The 14,418-nt window shown below is 31.7% G+C and overlaps 1 long non-coding RNA gene across 1 annotated transcript in view; it reads right to left on the bottom strand.

Annotated features, from left to right (window-relative positions):
• Positions 1 to 256: 256 nt before the first annotated feature.
• The window catches only part of LOC110344981 (uncharacterized), a 45,034-nt gene continuing 30,872 nt past the window's right edge, over positions 257 to 14,418 (bottom strand). Inside the window, exon 2 of the long non-coding RNA XR_002387990.2 lies at positions 257 to 4,572. This is a non-coding gene — a long non-coding RNA (uncharacterized LOC110344981). The remainder of the gene's footprint in view (positions 4,573 to 14,418) is intronic.

Below are 14,418 nucleotides of genomic sequence, written 5' to 3'. Positions count from 1 at the left end.
CTGAGGGAGGTTGGATTTAGTTCATGGTGTTTGTAAGAAAATGTGTAACAAACGAGTACTGCTATATTGGAAATGTATTGCTTTAGTAAATTTTGGGCCCCTTACCAGGGTGAGATGGGAGTAGGAGAAAATTGAGGGAAAGGACAATCAGATCCTGTAGGCCTTCAGGCAGACGAGCTTTGGGAGAAACTCATTGCAACTCAATAGTGTATATATGAAAAATAAATACAAATATATAAAAAATTGTGTAACAATGTTTCTTTTTCTGTTACTTTTATTAGTGTGTTTTCACAGTACATAATGATTACATTCCCTTTAGGGGATTGGTACAAGTACATAACACATTTCAATTCCCTTCATTAACACTGATTCTTAGAGTCATCTACCATTATAAAAAGGGCACCACTGTTCACAATATGAAGAATTAGAAAAACCCAAATATATATCAACCAATGAATGAATAAAACAATGTGGTACCTACACACAATAAGATACTATTCAGACTTAATCAAGATGAAGTTATTTTGCATGGATGGAACTGGTGATCATTACGTTCACTGAAATAAGCCAGTTAAAGAAAGACAGGGACTTTATGATATCATTCATACATGAAATCTAGACAAAGTTAATCTCATTCAAGTTAAAAGTTTAATGGTGGTTATTAAAGGTTGAGGAAGTTTGTTAGGGGATACAGGTATGATGGGGAAAGTTTAACCAATGGGTAACATAAAGAAGTAAAGTAACATAAAGAAGTAAAAAGTTCTGGTGTGCAATACGGTACAGTGACTATAGATTTCTATAATTTTCAGTACATTCCAAAACCTTAAAGAAAGAAATTTGAAACACTTTACACTAAAGAAATGATAACTAAAGAGACAGATATGATTAATATGACTTAAACATTACCCAATATTTATTTTTAATCAAACATCATGTTAATATGAAATTTTTAATACTTTTTAATGTACCAGTTAAAATGTAACTTTAAAAAATTTAAATTGAGAAAAGATAATCCAAAATCTAGCCCATAAAGTAATCCTCATCAATGTTCAAATATTGAAATTTTAACGAAGCTACACTATGATTTAAGATTATTAAATGAAAAAACTATGAATATATAATAAAAAGCCATAAAAACATACCATGATATTTAATTCTCATTTTAAAGAAGAAAGAAATTGCACTGCTGAAATAGTGTCTTTTTCTTGTATGGATTTTATCTTTCCAAAGCCTTTATTAGTTCTTTTGAATAGTATTATCTTGAAAATAAATATTCCAGTAAATAGAGCAGTTAAATACAATATATTTTTCTATTAAGATATGTCTATTCAATATTAGCATAATATAAATTTTATTAATTCAATCTAAGCAAATAATATTTCACTGAATCTGTAGTTTTGTTGTTTCATAGTAAGAACGATATTTTACATCTAGAAAAATATATTTTTAAAAGGTGCAAATATCTGTCAGAACGTCATATTCGTATGACTACTGCAGATCGTCAATGGGATTCTAAAGTTCAATGGGTTTTGGAGGGGCCAGTAAACTTTTAATTGCTAGCACTTACTAGAGTAATATGACATTTTTTGAGAGGTGAATATCATATTTTATTTGTAAGGCAAATAGTAAATTTAAGCATTTCTTTCATTTTTGAAATGCCAAACATACTTTTCATTTGTTTTGCACATTTTTGTAACTATTGAGTATTACTAATATATAAAAACATATAAATCATCTCATCTCAATAATGTAAGTATTATAAATTTATTTTAATTACACTTATTTTTACTGATAAAAGTATAAAAGTGTACTCATTTATGGGGACTGTTTATGAGTATATACATTGTGTAATGTTTAAGTCAGGTAAAATATAGCTATTTTCTCAAACATTTATCATTTCTGGTGATAAACATTTATGGTGAAAGCTGCTATTGTGGAGAAAAGTAAAGAAGTTGCTTTAAAATATTGACCAATAGAACTACTACATGATCCAGCAATCACACTACTGAGTATATATACAAAAAATGAATCAGTGTGTTAAAGAAACATCTATATTTGCAGGTTTATTTCTGAATTATTTATGATACATAAGAAATGGAAACACTCCCAATGTTCATTAACTGACACATACATAGAGAAAACATGGCTCGTACCATGAGTTCTTGTTCCTAGTATCCTACCACCATATTATATGGTCTAGAATGAATCATTTATTCTCTTGCACTATACAAAAGTGATAGAGAAATTATCATCTATCATGTCCTGCTAGAAATAAGAAAATCATGTTAAAATTACAAATGTGGCCATATTTTTACCTCAACTATCTCATATTCTTAAGGGATCTCATTTTTTCTTGTGGTTTATCTATCTCAATACACTAATGCTATGATGATGTAAATTTCTCAAGCCAGAATCTTTCTAAAGTCCAAGTTTGTGTTGCCAGGTATTCACTGGACATTTCTGCCCTTCATCTCTTTATTATTCCTCTCCATAAATGCTTTATCTAGAGTATATTTATAACAAAGATTCTAGGCATACCATATCTGTATTAGCTGTTCTTGATTTTTAATTAATTCCCATTTATTTTGTTACCTACAGTGAATTGGGATTTTTTCCCACATGATTTCATATAAATTTATATTCCTAATCATATTAAACATTTATAGTTTAATTCACTGACAGTCTTTAACTTGAAAAGTATTTGATCTAGAATTTAACACCTGTGACAGTTAATCTGGACTGTCAACTTGATCTGCTTAGGAGACATTTAGGAAATTAGTCAAACACTTCTGGGTGTGTCTGGGTATGTTTGGGTGTGACCTTCCTCTCTGGCTGTGTTATGACTTGTGTATAGATGTCCCTGTCAAACCTCATGCACTCATAGGTGGGGCTTTTCTGAGTCAGCTGGTTCTGGGGCATGTGATATTGGGATTACTGGTGTGCAGTACTAAAATGGTCCATTTACTGGAATTAGCATAGTTCTGAGTGGCACTACCAAAAAGGGTGATAGCCTAGATGGCATAAAAGGGAGAGGCAGGCTGGCACCTTGCTGCTTGCTGCTTGCTGCTTTGCTGCTTGCTCCTTTGCTGCTTTCTGCCTGCCACACCATGGACTGTTTTTCCTTTGTGGATGTGATGCCCCTCTGCCATGCTACCCTTCCTTGGACCAAGGGGACTATGGAATGAAACTTCTACAAACTATGCTCTAAAATAAACTTTTCCTCCTTTAACTTTGAGTGTTGGGTATTTTGTCTCAGCAATGAAAAAAGAAACTAAGATAGTATCTTTCCAACTGCTTCTGCTCCCCAGCTACCATATTTGAGTAGCTACCTCTACAATGCTTTCTATTATGATGGTTTTGTATTGGAGATAGTTGATTGTAGAGTGAAACCTCTAGAACTCTGAACCAAAAATATACCTTTTCTTCTGCAAATTTTCAGGTCACAGGTGCTTTGTCTCATTGGCCAAAAGCTGATCAGTACAACATCCTTGATTATTTTATGGCCCATCAATACTCCAAATCTTTTTATCTTACTGAATGTATCTTGTCAATCACTATCATAAGCTTTTCTTCCACCTAGTGTTCTATTTTTTATTACTTTTCCCCGACCTCAATATATTTAAATTTTTCTTCATATTATTCTATTCATTTTTTTCAGTAAACAATTTTAGCCAATTGACTTCAAATTTAATCTATCAATCTATGAATCGCTGAATTATTTTTTGCTATATAAAGTCATAAACTTAGTGGCTTTAAGTAATGAAATACATTTGGTTTTATTTTATTTTGAAACAGAGTCTTGCTAAATTGCTAAATTGCCAAGGCTGGGTTGGTACTTGAAATCCTCCCGGCTTAGCCTCCCAGAGATCTGGGATTACAGGTATTCACAATTGTTCCCAGTACCACTTATTTTCTTTTTTTATGGTTTCATTTCTAATATTTAATTGTTTAATACATTTAGAAACCATTCTGTTATAAAGAAACATTAAACTCTTTCCAAGTAATAAAATAGGCATTTCAAAGCAATAAATGAACTGTACTTTCCTCTTTTATCTTCTTCCTTGTTTCTTTCCTTTCTTTATTTCTTCTTTCTTTTCATTTTCTATTCTAGTTAATATATGTAACAAAAAATTTTGATACACCTCTGTAAAGTGAAATTACCATTTATTGTCTTTACAGTTTTATGAGTTGGTAATTCAGGAGTGTCTTTGCTGGATGTTTGTAGAACAGATTCTCTCCTTCTGTTGCAGTTAAATCTCTGGTGGATCATCATTATCTGAGATCTTGAAGAAGCCAGAGGGATCTCTTTCCAAGAGAAAACATGACTCACATGACTGTTGAGTTGGTGCTGCCTTGTGGGAAAGGCTTCTATTCCTCCTCATTTATTCCTCTTCTCAGGCTCTTTGCACACCCACAGAGGATATTGACTGCGTTCTCTCCTCGGGAGCAAACTCCTTGAGCCAATGACCCAAGAGAGGAAGAGCCAGTGAATGTTACCATTATGACAGCTCCAAAATCCTACGGTGTCACTTCTGCAGCATAGTTTTCTTGAAGTGAATCATTAACCTCCACCTACATCAAAGGAAAGGCATTATTTACCACTTTTCTAAAGGAAGACTATCAAAGAATTTGTAGACATCGTAATTTTAATACTAATAAATTCATTATTAAATATATTCAGGATAGATTTCTCTCAGAAGTATGATTGACATTTACAACCTCTATTTATCATCTTACTTGGATTCTGATTTTGTTTATTGTACTCAACATCTTGAACATAATCAAAACTTCCTGCTTAATATTATCTTCCTTTTTTATTCTATCATTGATTTTGTGATCAGCTCCAGCTTAGCTTTCCAAGGATCTCTAAATACAAATTAAGAAGCAAGCAATTCTACAGTCTTATATAGTCTTCAACATGTGTCTGTCCTTGTCATTAGAGCAGATTTCCATGATTCCCATCTGCACTCTTCTAATTTTACCTCATATTTATATTGCTGCCTAAGTTATTTAAAAAGAAGAGTGAATAAATGTTTCATAGATATTTTTAAACTTTTTTCCAAAATTAAAACTCTGGACACAATTTTACTACTAATGTGTTTCTTCTTGAGTCATCATTTGCCAATAGATATGATTTGTCTTATCAATCAAAAGCTTGGGAAAGATATCCAGTACTGAGAGTTGAACCGGGGACCTTCACACTAAGCTACATACCCAGCCTTTGTGTTATTTTTAGAGATAAGGTCTCCTTGGGCCAAGGATTTGACTCAGTGGCATAGCGCCTGCCTGGCAAGCACGAGGTCCCGAGTTCTATCCCTGGTACCAAAAATAAGATAAGGTCTCCTTAAGCCACCAAACTGCTCAGGCTGGTCTCAAACTTTTGATCCTCCTGCCTCAGCTTCCCAGAGTGCTAGGATTACAGCTGTACAATACCATGGCCTGCTGAAAGTGTTTTGTTAAGGCTTCCTGTCCTTTGATCACCATCATTTGACCCTAAAATAATATCTCATAAAGTATATTACTAACTTTGCTTCCACTCTCAATTATATATTTAATCTAATCTTGCATAATAATTTCAAACATAATTGAAATAACCTGATAGATCATATGTGAGTTTGAAACTTCTTTAAATTTTTATCTGTACAGTCTACAGCCTGAATGTTCTACTATGTAAATTAAGTCATCAAATATGTCTTCATTGAAACTTCAGAGCATAAAGCCTATACTCATTTGGGTGTTCTGTCTGGTCTAGTACATGCATATCAATACTTATATCTATATCTATAAGTATATCCATATTAATATTTATCTACCTATCATCTATGTCATGTCCATAATCATATTCTAAACATCCTCTTATCTGTTTTTAATTTCAACTATTTTATTTCCCTAAAACATATTTTGTTATGTTTACCTATTTTATTCTTTTTTGTGCCTGCTCCTTTCTGCTCTCTCTAGTCTTTTCCTTTACTACAATGCTACTATGTTTTTCAAGACTTGGTTCATATGACTTATTTTTCTACTTTCTCATCATTTAAACTCTTGAACATATATATTCAAAGAATTACAGTACTGTCTTGGTAAAGGCACTTCTCTGAGAATATTCTTTTGACTTCCAGTGGCCACCACAGTATTTGGAATATAGTAGAATGCATTATGCTTCAATATCCCTACCTAATTAATTAGATATTTTGTTCAGTAGTGGAAATATAAAATTAAACAAAGTTAATTCTCCTTGAGATTTTAGTTGAATGGCCAAATTTGGAAGAGTAAACAAATAAGCATTGATAATCTAATATAGGTTATTTAATATTTATTATATTGAATGATATAGTGAATTGCACTTTATATAAATATATTTTGTTCATGTAATTAATATTTTATTGAAATAAAACTAATGAAAGCATATAAATGGGGTTTAGAATAATTTATTATAAATTTCACAATGTTGGATCCAAAAAATATCATCAATATTATTTCCAACATGCAAATTAAATTACATTAATTAAATTTAATTTATAAAATTCTTCCAGTCTTCTTTTCTCATTCATAAACATAACTGGTGATACTATTTTTTTTTAAGTAATAACATCTAGTATCTCTTCCTCTGTCTTCAGAATGTGTGATTTCCTCTATAAATCTTATTTTTAAAGAAATATTAGATCAATGTGCCTTTGTAATTATCTGTTCATACCATGAACTTTGCTCATTTTTTGTATAGCATTGTATTTTGCAATTAATAAAAATATGCATGCTAATTACAACAGTGCAATTCACTTATATAATTCTACTATGTTCCTTTTTGTTTCAAATATTTAATTCAGTGTGAGTTATAGACAGTCTTTAATCATCCATCTATCTGAACTGAATATTTTCTCTTTAGAAATCCACGTGTAATCCAGCGCATGTGTCAAAGAATAATTTGAGTATTATTGCAAGGTAATTAAAATCTAATTGCCTTCAAGTCACAAACAGTAAACTTTAATGACAGTTGTGCACCTTGAGAGAAGCAATTCCTTGAAAGGAACAGTTTTCATCTTCATTTACCAAATTTTCCACTATGCAAAAGATGATAATTCTTGAAAATTGGAATTGTGCTATTATAAATGTAATTGTTTATTTGATTTCTTTTTCAAACCAATGATTTTTTAAAGTGTAACTGAATTTTTTATAGAGAGTTTGTATGAATTTATTTTTTATCATTTTAGAGAGTTCTGAGTTAATAAAATTTTGGTAAAATGCAATATTTAGTGTATAAATATATGTATGTTATATGCACATTATAATGTTAATGTATTTGTATGCAAATTATATATTTATCTATCTGTCAATCTATCTCTCTACCATCAATTATACCCTAGGACTGTTACACTCTGGATATCTGTGTCATAACACATCCAGACAATTTTAAAGCACAACAAATGAAAACCCACATTTCTATATTGTGACTAAATATATGTTAATGTTAATAAAACAGCACTAGGAATGCATGTGTCTGTGTTTGTGTGTGTGTGTGATTCAAAGATGAGTGAATGTCAATTTCTACCATATGTTTTGGTTTTTTACCTAAAAGCAGAAGTGTAATGATTAGAACTCCTTCTCTCTCTTTTTTGTCAAATTTAATTTGTATTATATCCAATTAAAATTCTTAGTCCCTCAATTTGTTGATTCTGTTTTCTCATCTATAATAAATTAGCTAAGCCTTTGACTTTCATGAAGCTTGAATAAGGAAATTTATGTGAAATATTCAGTACTGAATCTATGACTATTTGAATTGTGATCATATTTTTTTTTCCTTTAGGTGCTATAGACATCAAACTACCTTTATTGGAATTAGTTAAATCCCTAACTTTTGTTTGAACAACATAGGTGAAAACTTGTTCCCTCAATAGCCGTAATGTTAAAAATAACATGTTGCTGCTTTCTCCTTTGAAGATTTCTTTTGTCACTTAAAATAAGTTTTGGTTGTTCAAAATACGTTGAGTAATCTAAAGTTTTATTGTTAGAAAATATAATAATTAAAATTCTTTCAATCACATAACTACAAAAACATTAAAAGTGACATGATGTTTATTGACAATGCTTTGAAATCTTATTTGCATATTTTGAAATTTCAAAACAAAACCATATGCCACCCGGTATGTAATATTACAGTCCTATTTTATATTAAACTTGGAAACATGTTTACTTATTTATTCTTCTCTACAAAATGTATTTATTGGATGTCTAATGCACTGCAAATGTTGCTAGACACTTAAAAACACTTTTGCAAAATTAGCATGGTGGTTTGTGCTTATTTCCCAGTACTCTGGGTGGCTGAGTCAGGAGGATCACAAGTTCAAGTCCATCCTTGAACATCACAAATTTAAACAATTTAGTGACATATCAAGAACCTGTCTGAAAATGAAGAATAAAAAATACCTGAAAGGATGTAGCTCAGTGTAAAGGCTCTGGGTTCAATCCTCAGTAACACAAAATACTACTAATAATAATCTGTAATAAATACATTGTACCTTATAAAGCTACAATATAAAAGAAATGACATAATGGTATGCCCTAATTTACCCAATAGCTATATAATTTATCCAGCAGCTATAAGATTAAAATTTTAATTAAACAGTGAAGTGTGTGTGTGTGTGTGTGTGTGCGCGCGCGTGCGCGTGTGTGTGTGGTACTGGTGATTGCATTACCAGTTCTTTCTTTCTTTCTTTCTTTCTTTCTTTCTTTCTTTTCATTTTGAAGCAGGGTCTCGCTAAGTTGCCAAGGTACCCACTCGGGGGCTTGACTTTGTAATCCTCCTGCTAGATGCTTCCAGGCAGGAGTATTTTAATGTGTAAATGGTACAATTCTTTTCAGAATACTGGGCTGATTTCTTCTGAGTTCCTCTGTGCTCCACACATCCATTTTTCTCTCCTCATCATACCTTTCTTTTTTCCATTGTTCATAAGTGAAGGTATCAATGCTCACTGCTAAAGTGTGTATTTCTCTAATGACTGAATATTACAAAAGGGGGAAAAGCAATGGTTTTTTATAATATTGCTTTTTAATACTTTTGGGAATGACTACAAAAAACCTTAATATCTATGTTAAAATTCACCTAGCTTATATCCCATAATATTAGTATTATTTCAATTCAAATCCAAAGAAAATAGTAGGAAATTTGAAATGGTATGGAAAAGACTGATGGGTCATGTCATCATTGATAAAGAATGTAATTATCAGCAGTAAACACAGTTTTGCACAGTTTGCTTATCATAGCACTGGTTATAAGATCAACATAATAGCAAAAATACCATTTAATGATGAAGGATTTTATAAAATAATGAACTATTGGGCCAGGGATTTAGCTCAGTGGTTTCACTGCCTGCTGCGCAAGAGCAAGGACCTGAGTTCGATCCCTGGTACAAAAAAAAACCAAATAACTATTTAATGGAATAATATCAATATGTTGAATTATTCAGATAACTATTTACTTAGATGACATTTTCAATACCTGGGAAAATATGTGTCTAAGTGATGTGAGATGTGAAATATGAACCCACCATGTTCAGGCATTTTCTTATAGAGAAGGAAGGAGAATTACCTCATATCGTGAAATGGAATGGCTATAAACTTTTTACTCCCTGAAATATTTGCGCTTGCATATTCTTTGCCCACAGTGACTCTGAATTTGGTCATATGTCTTAAGGGTCACCACTGGGGTGTTAACAAATGCGCTGCAAGCAGGAAGTTATAAATGATTGCTCATTAAGGCTGGCTCTTTTTTTCCTGCTTTGGGGACCTGTAAACAGCATGTAAATAATCTCAAACTAGCCTGCTGGAGGAGGAGAGATCATGTGTCATAGAACCAAGGTTCCTCACTAAGAGCCAGACAGAGCCATGCAGAAGGATAAAGTGATACTATATCAGGCATCTGCCAGAAGACCTATGTGTTGACCACAGAAGCATGAGAAATCCTGAGAAGCAGCCCCAAACAGAGTTCTACTTGGCCAAAACCAAGTGAGACATATAGCTAACAGAGTTGTGAAATTGTTCATATTAAATATATAAGATTGGGGTTATTTGTTGTGCAATAAAAATTAATTTATAAATGACTTATCCAAAGGAGTAATCATATTTCAATATTTGAACTGTAAAAAAACTTATTTATCAATGTTCTTCGTACTTCTATGAGTACGTTATCTTTTGAACTATAAGGCAAAGAGTTAAAAGATAAAATATGGCTTTACAGCTACATATTGAACTTTTGTAAATATTTTCAAAAGGCTTTAATATTTTAAAAACACAATGTTACATTTTAAAGTAGAAAATATTTTTATCACGTTTAGAAAACATCCAAGTGTTTTAAGCAGAGTTACTTGAGCTTTAGATGGAATGGACTGCACCTGCTTTAATCTCTCATAAGCTAATGTGAACCAGGGCCTTGAGTAGGACTGCAAGAGACTAGCTTGAAACTGCACTGAGCAGGCTTGATATATTATTGAATTGGCTTATAATTTGGCTGTTGATTAAAATTATGAGTCATTCTAAGGCCTACATGAGACTTGTTAAAAGAGCCTTTGGCTGGTGTATGGAGACAGACTTCTCTATGTTAAGGGTCCCAATTGAGATCTCAGTGATTGATGAGATTGTGAATCCTCTAATAACAAGACACTACAACTGAGGAATTATACCTCTTTGCGGCCATTCTCGAAGATCAAATGTCAGTGAGAGTTGGCACAGGCGGCTTGTTTACTATGACCTGTCCTTCACAAGAAAACATCATCCTTCCCTTTTACAGCCTGGCTCATTAGTTCTGCTATTCCTTACATCTGTCTTCCCGTCCCCTTGATATGTTATATAGTCATAAATACTAACTAATCCAGAGCCCATAGTCTCAGCCATAAAAGAGCTAAGATCAGTTGGTCTTAGCCAAGAGAGAGCTAAGGTCAATTCCCGGCCTCCCAAATAATCAACTATCATTCTTTATTCCATGCTTTTTATGTATTATTCATTCATCCCTTGCTATACCCCTACCCTGTTTTCGGGCATGCCCCAGTAACTGTTGAGCACCACTCAACAGTGGATCTTTACATTTTGTGGGAGTCATTCTTATTTTATGTCATGATTTTCACTGGAAATATGCTCCTCCTCATTTGCTCAGCTCATGTAAATAAAGGAGACTTCTGACAGATTATTCCACCACCTTCTACACATAAAGTACTGAAAAATTCATTATTGATTATTGGTGCTCAACATATTTTTGTGATAGGTGTCCTTTAAGTTTCCATTACTCTTTTATGGTTTGTCTTTCAAACAAGATAAGAAATTCTGCAAAAGGAAATTGCACATTCAGCTCCTTTTCTGTCAGCTCCTACTACTTTCTTTCAGCATTAATTACATATGTAGTAGCTAGTACATTCTACACCTACTAAGAAAACTTGAAGAATAACTATGAAAATGCTAGTCAAGCTATTTTTCCCATGAATTTATAACTGTTAATAAATATTGTTCCAAAAACAATGGTTATATTTTAATTATTATATAGAGAGAAAATTGGTATAGAGAATAATTTGTTCATGGCAATGTAATGACTCTTCCCATTTTAACAAGAATTTACTGATATGAAACATAAAATAAAAGGAGAAAATAAATTTTAAGTGGTCTGAATTCAGGATTGAAGTATTACAAAATAACCACCGAAAACATTTGTCATTCTTATATGGAATAAAATTTTACTCAGCTTTGGTAAATCATACTAAATGTGATACATCAAAAGATAATTTTGATAACAAGCTGAGTTATCTTAAAGGTAAAAATATTTTTTCTTCATTGTATACTATTACATTAAAGAGAAAGCATCCACTTACATTATAACTCTACTTTAAGATCTATAAATGAAAGCTAATTTCAATACTGAGCAAACTTTACTAAATCCTTTTAACTTCTTTTAAATGCGGCTCACTTATAATGTAGCTTTTCTGAGTGAGGATGTACAGGTTTCAGAGTGTTTAGCTCAGATTTTATAGCATTGGACGTCTGATACAAAATGATAAAGACTTGATGTTACAAATAAAATAGCATTTGTTTTTATATTGTAATCTTTATAACTATTCCAAACTTTTAATAAATAATCCTAAAAGTACTATTATTAAAACCTGAAGGCAAATGATGCAAAACTGTATCAGATTAGGATAAAATATTATCTCTTTTATGTGCCATATTTTGATATAAAACTGGAATGTTTTAATATAGCCATATTTTTAAAAAATCTGTATTTCATCTTTTTATGCCATACTGATCTCTAAATTTTGTCCTTTCTATCATAGCACATGGGACAGATGTTTGCTTCCCTGTTTCATGAGAGTTTTCATCAAGGTAGCAGTTTTCCAGTAATTTTGGGGAAATTTTCCTCATTTGTAATAATGCTTTTGAACATGAACTGCTAAACTTCGTCTCTCTTTCTTGATAAGGAGATTTTTATAAAGTTAAAATATATTTTATTCTGTAGAAATGACACCTCTTCAAAGTATTTTTGTTTTAAAGTAAAAATTTTAATGACAGACGTTATACTCTTCTATCCATATGTTCGCTTTTATTCTGGAAAAGGAATATTTGAAATTGGCAAACCATACAGCATAAAGATCACATAAAAATGCCATAGTTTGAAAACAGCTGGTGACAAGAGATAACATATTGTTCTATCTCTAGAAAATTTTATTTTGATTTCTGAAAGTAATTCTCACTTATACTTGCACTATAAAAATTTTGTTTGGTGTTAATTTATATTCATTTTAATTCAATTTAGGAATAACACCATATAGATTCATTTTAGGACAGATACAAAGTATATACTTTACCATACTAAAAACTAAAAACAAGTTTTTAAATATTTGTATTTCTTTATATGTGTCAGGACAGACTTCATGTCTACAATAGAATATGTAAAATATACATGTATAGTATATAGGAGGAAAGCAGCTTTTATGTCACCAACAGATGAATGGATTAAGAAAATCTGGTATTTACACACAATGAAGTGCTACTCTGCCGCAAAGAAAGATAAAGCTCAGTAATTTGTGGAAAATGAATTCACCTTGAGACCACAATATTAAATGAAATTAACCAGACACTTAAGCTTAAATATCACATGGTTTCTCCTATATAAGTCAAATTATAAATAAACAAAAAAAAATCAAAGACAATAGAAAGTAAGGAGATAGATCTTTCTTAAAGGTGGAGAAAATCAAGAGATAGAGGGCAGGGAGAGGTGGAGAGAGAGGAACATTGTAATTCTACAGGTTTTGACAAATCAAACGTGTATTTCTATGTACCTACCATTGCAATATCAAAGTTTCACTGCCCAAAACATCCACTATTCTCTGCCCATTTATCACTCCTGCTCTCACCCACTGGCAATCACTGATGTTTTGAATATCTCCTCAGATTTTACCTTTTCCTCAATGCAACATAGTTGGAATCATAGTGCATAGAGTATTTTCAGATAGGCTTCCTGCACTTAGCATTACACATTTCAGTTCCTTGTGTGTCTTTTCATACCCTGAGAGCTCCCATGTTCTTAGTAATAAATAACATTAAATTATGTGACTTTAACACAGTTTATTTTTCCATTTGCCTGCTGAAGGACAGATTGGTTTCTTCCAAGTTTTGTCAGTAAGACAATAAAGCTCCTACAATATAAGTACTTGAGCATAGGTTTTCTTGTGGACTAATTTTTCAGATAGAATTACTTAGTCAGAAGATGAGGATGTGTATAATTTTATAACAAATAGTCAAAATGTCTCCTGAAATGTTTGTACCATTTTCCATAAATACCTTCAAAATGAATAAAAATTTCTATTGCTTCACATCTATGCTCCATGACAGAATTTGGTATTGTCAGTGTTCTGGATTTTTACAATTCTTATAGGTATACTGTGGTATTTCACTGTTATTTTAATTTGCATTTTTAATGACATGTAATGTGAAGCATATTTTCATATGCTTATTTCTCATCCCACATGGTTTTAAGATTCCATCTTTAAAATTAAATGAAGTAGAGCTGTGTCTCATTAGAATAGAAAAACAGAGAGGATTTACCACATTAGAATATTACAAAAAAGAAAACACCAATTGTTCACACAAATATATTAATGTGATCTGTCAGGAAATAATATTTTCTTGGAATTATTTGGGCAAGAAAAATAATTTTTGTGAGGCCCCTGAAACAAAATTCTATCATGATTATTTTTCAGAGACGAGAAAGCTTCCTTTCAACCGTACACGAACAGTCAATTTGATATACACATTTTTTAAAGCAGTAAAGAAAAAGTGGTATTTAGGTTCAAACTTCTAAATATAATCTGACGGGCAATGTACAATATTCTGTAAAATCTGTCGTATGATCACTGGTATTTTCAGTGGCAAAATATATGCCTT

The sequence above is a fragment of the Heterocephalus glaber genome, unplaced genomic scaffold, assembly GCF_053883595.1.
Source record: "Heterocephalus glaber isolate CG9 unplaced genomic scaffold, H.glaber_assembly_v1.0 deba00001600, whole genome shotgun sequence".
Classification (NCBI taxonomy): Eukaryota; Metazoa; Chordata; class Mammalia; order Rodentia; family Bathyergidae; genus Heterocephalus; species Heterocephalus glaber.
This window is presented reverse-complemented; position numbering and strand designations above follow the sequence as displayed.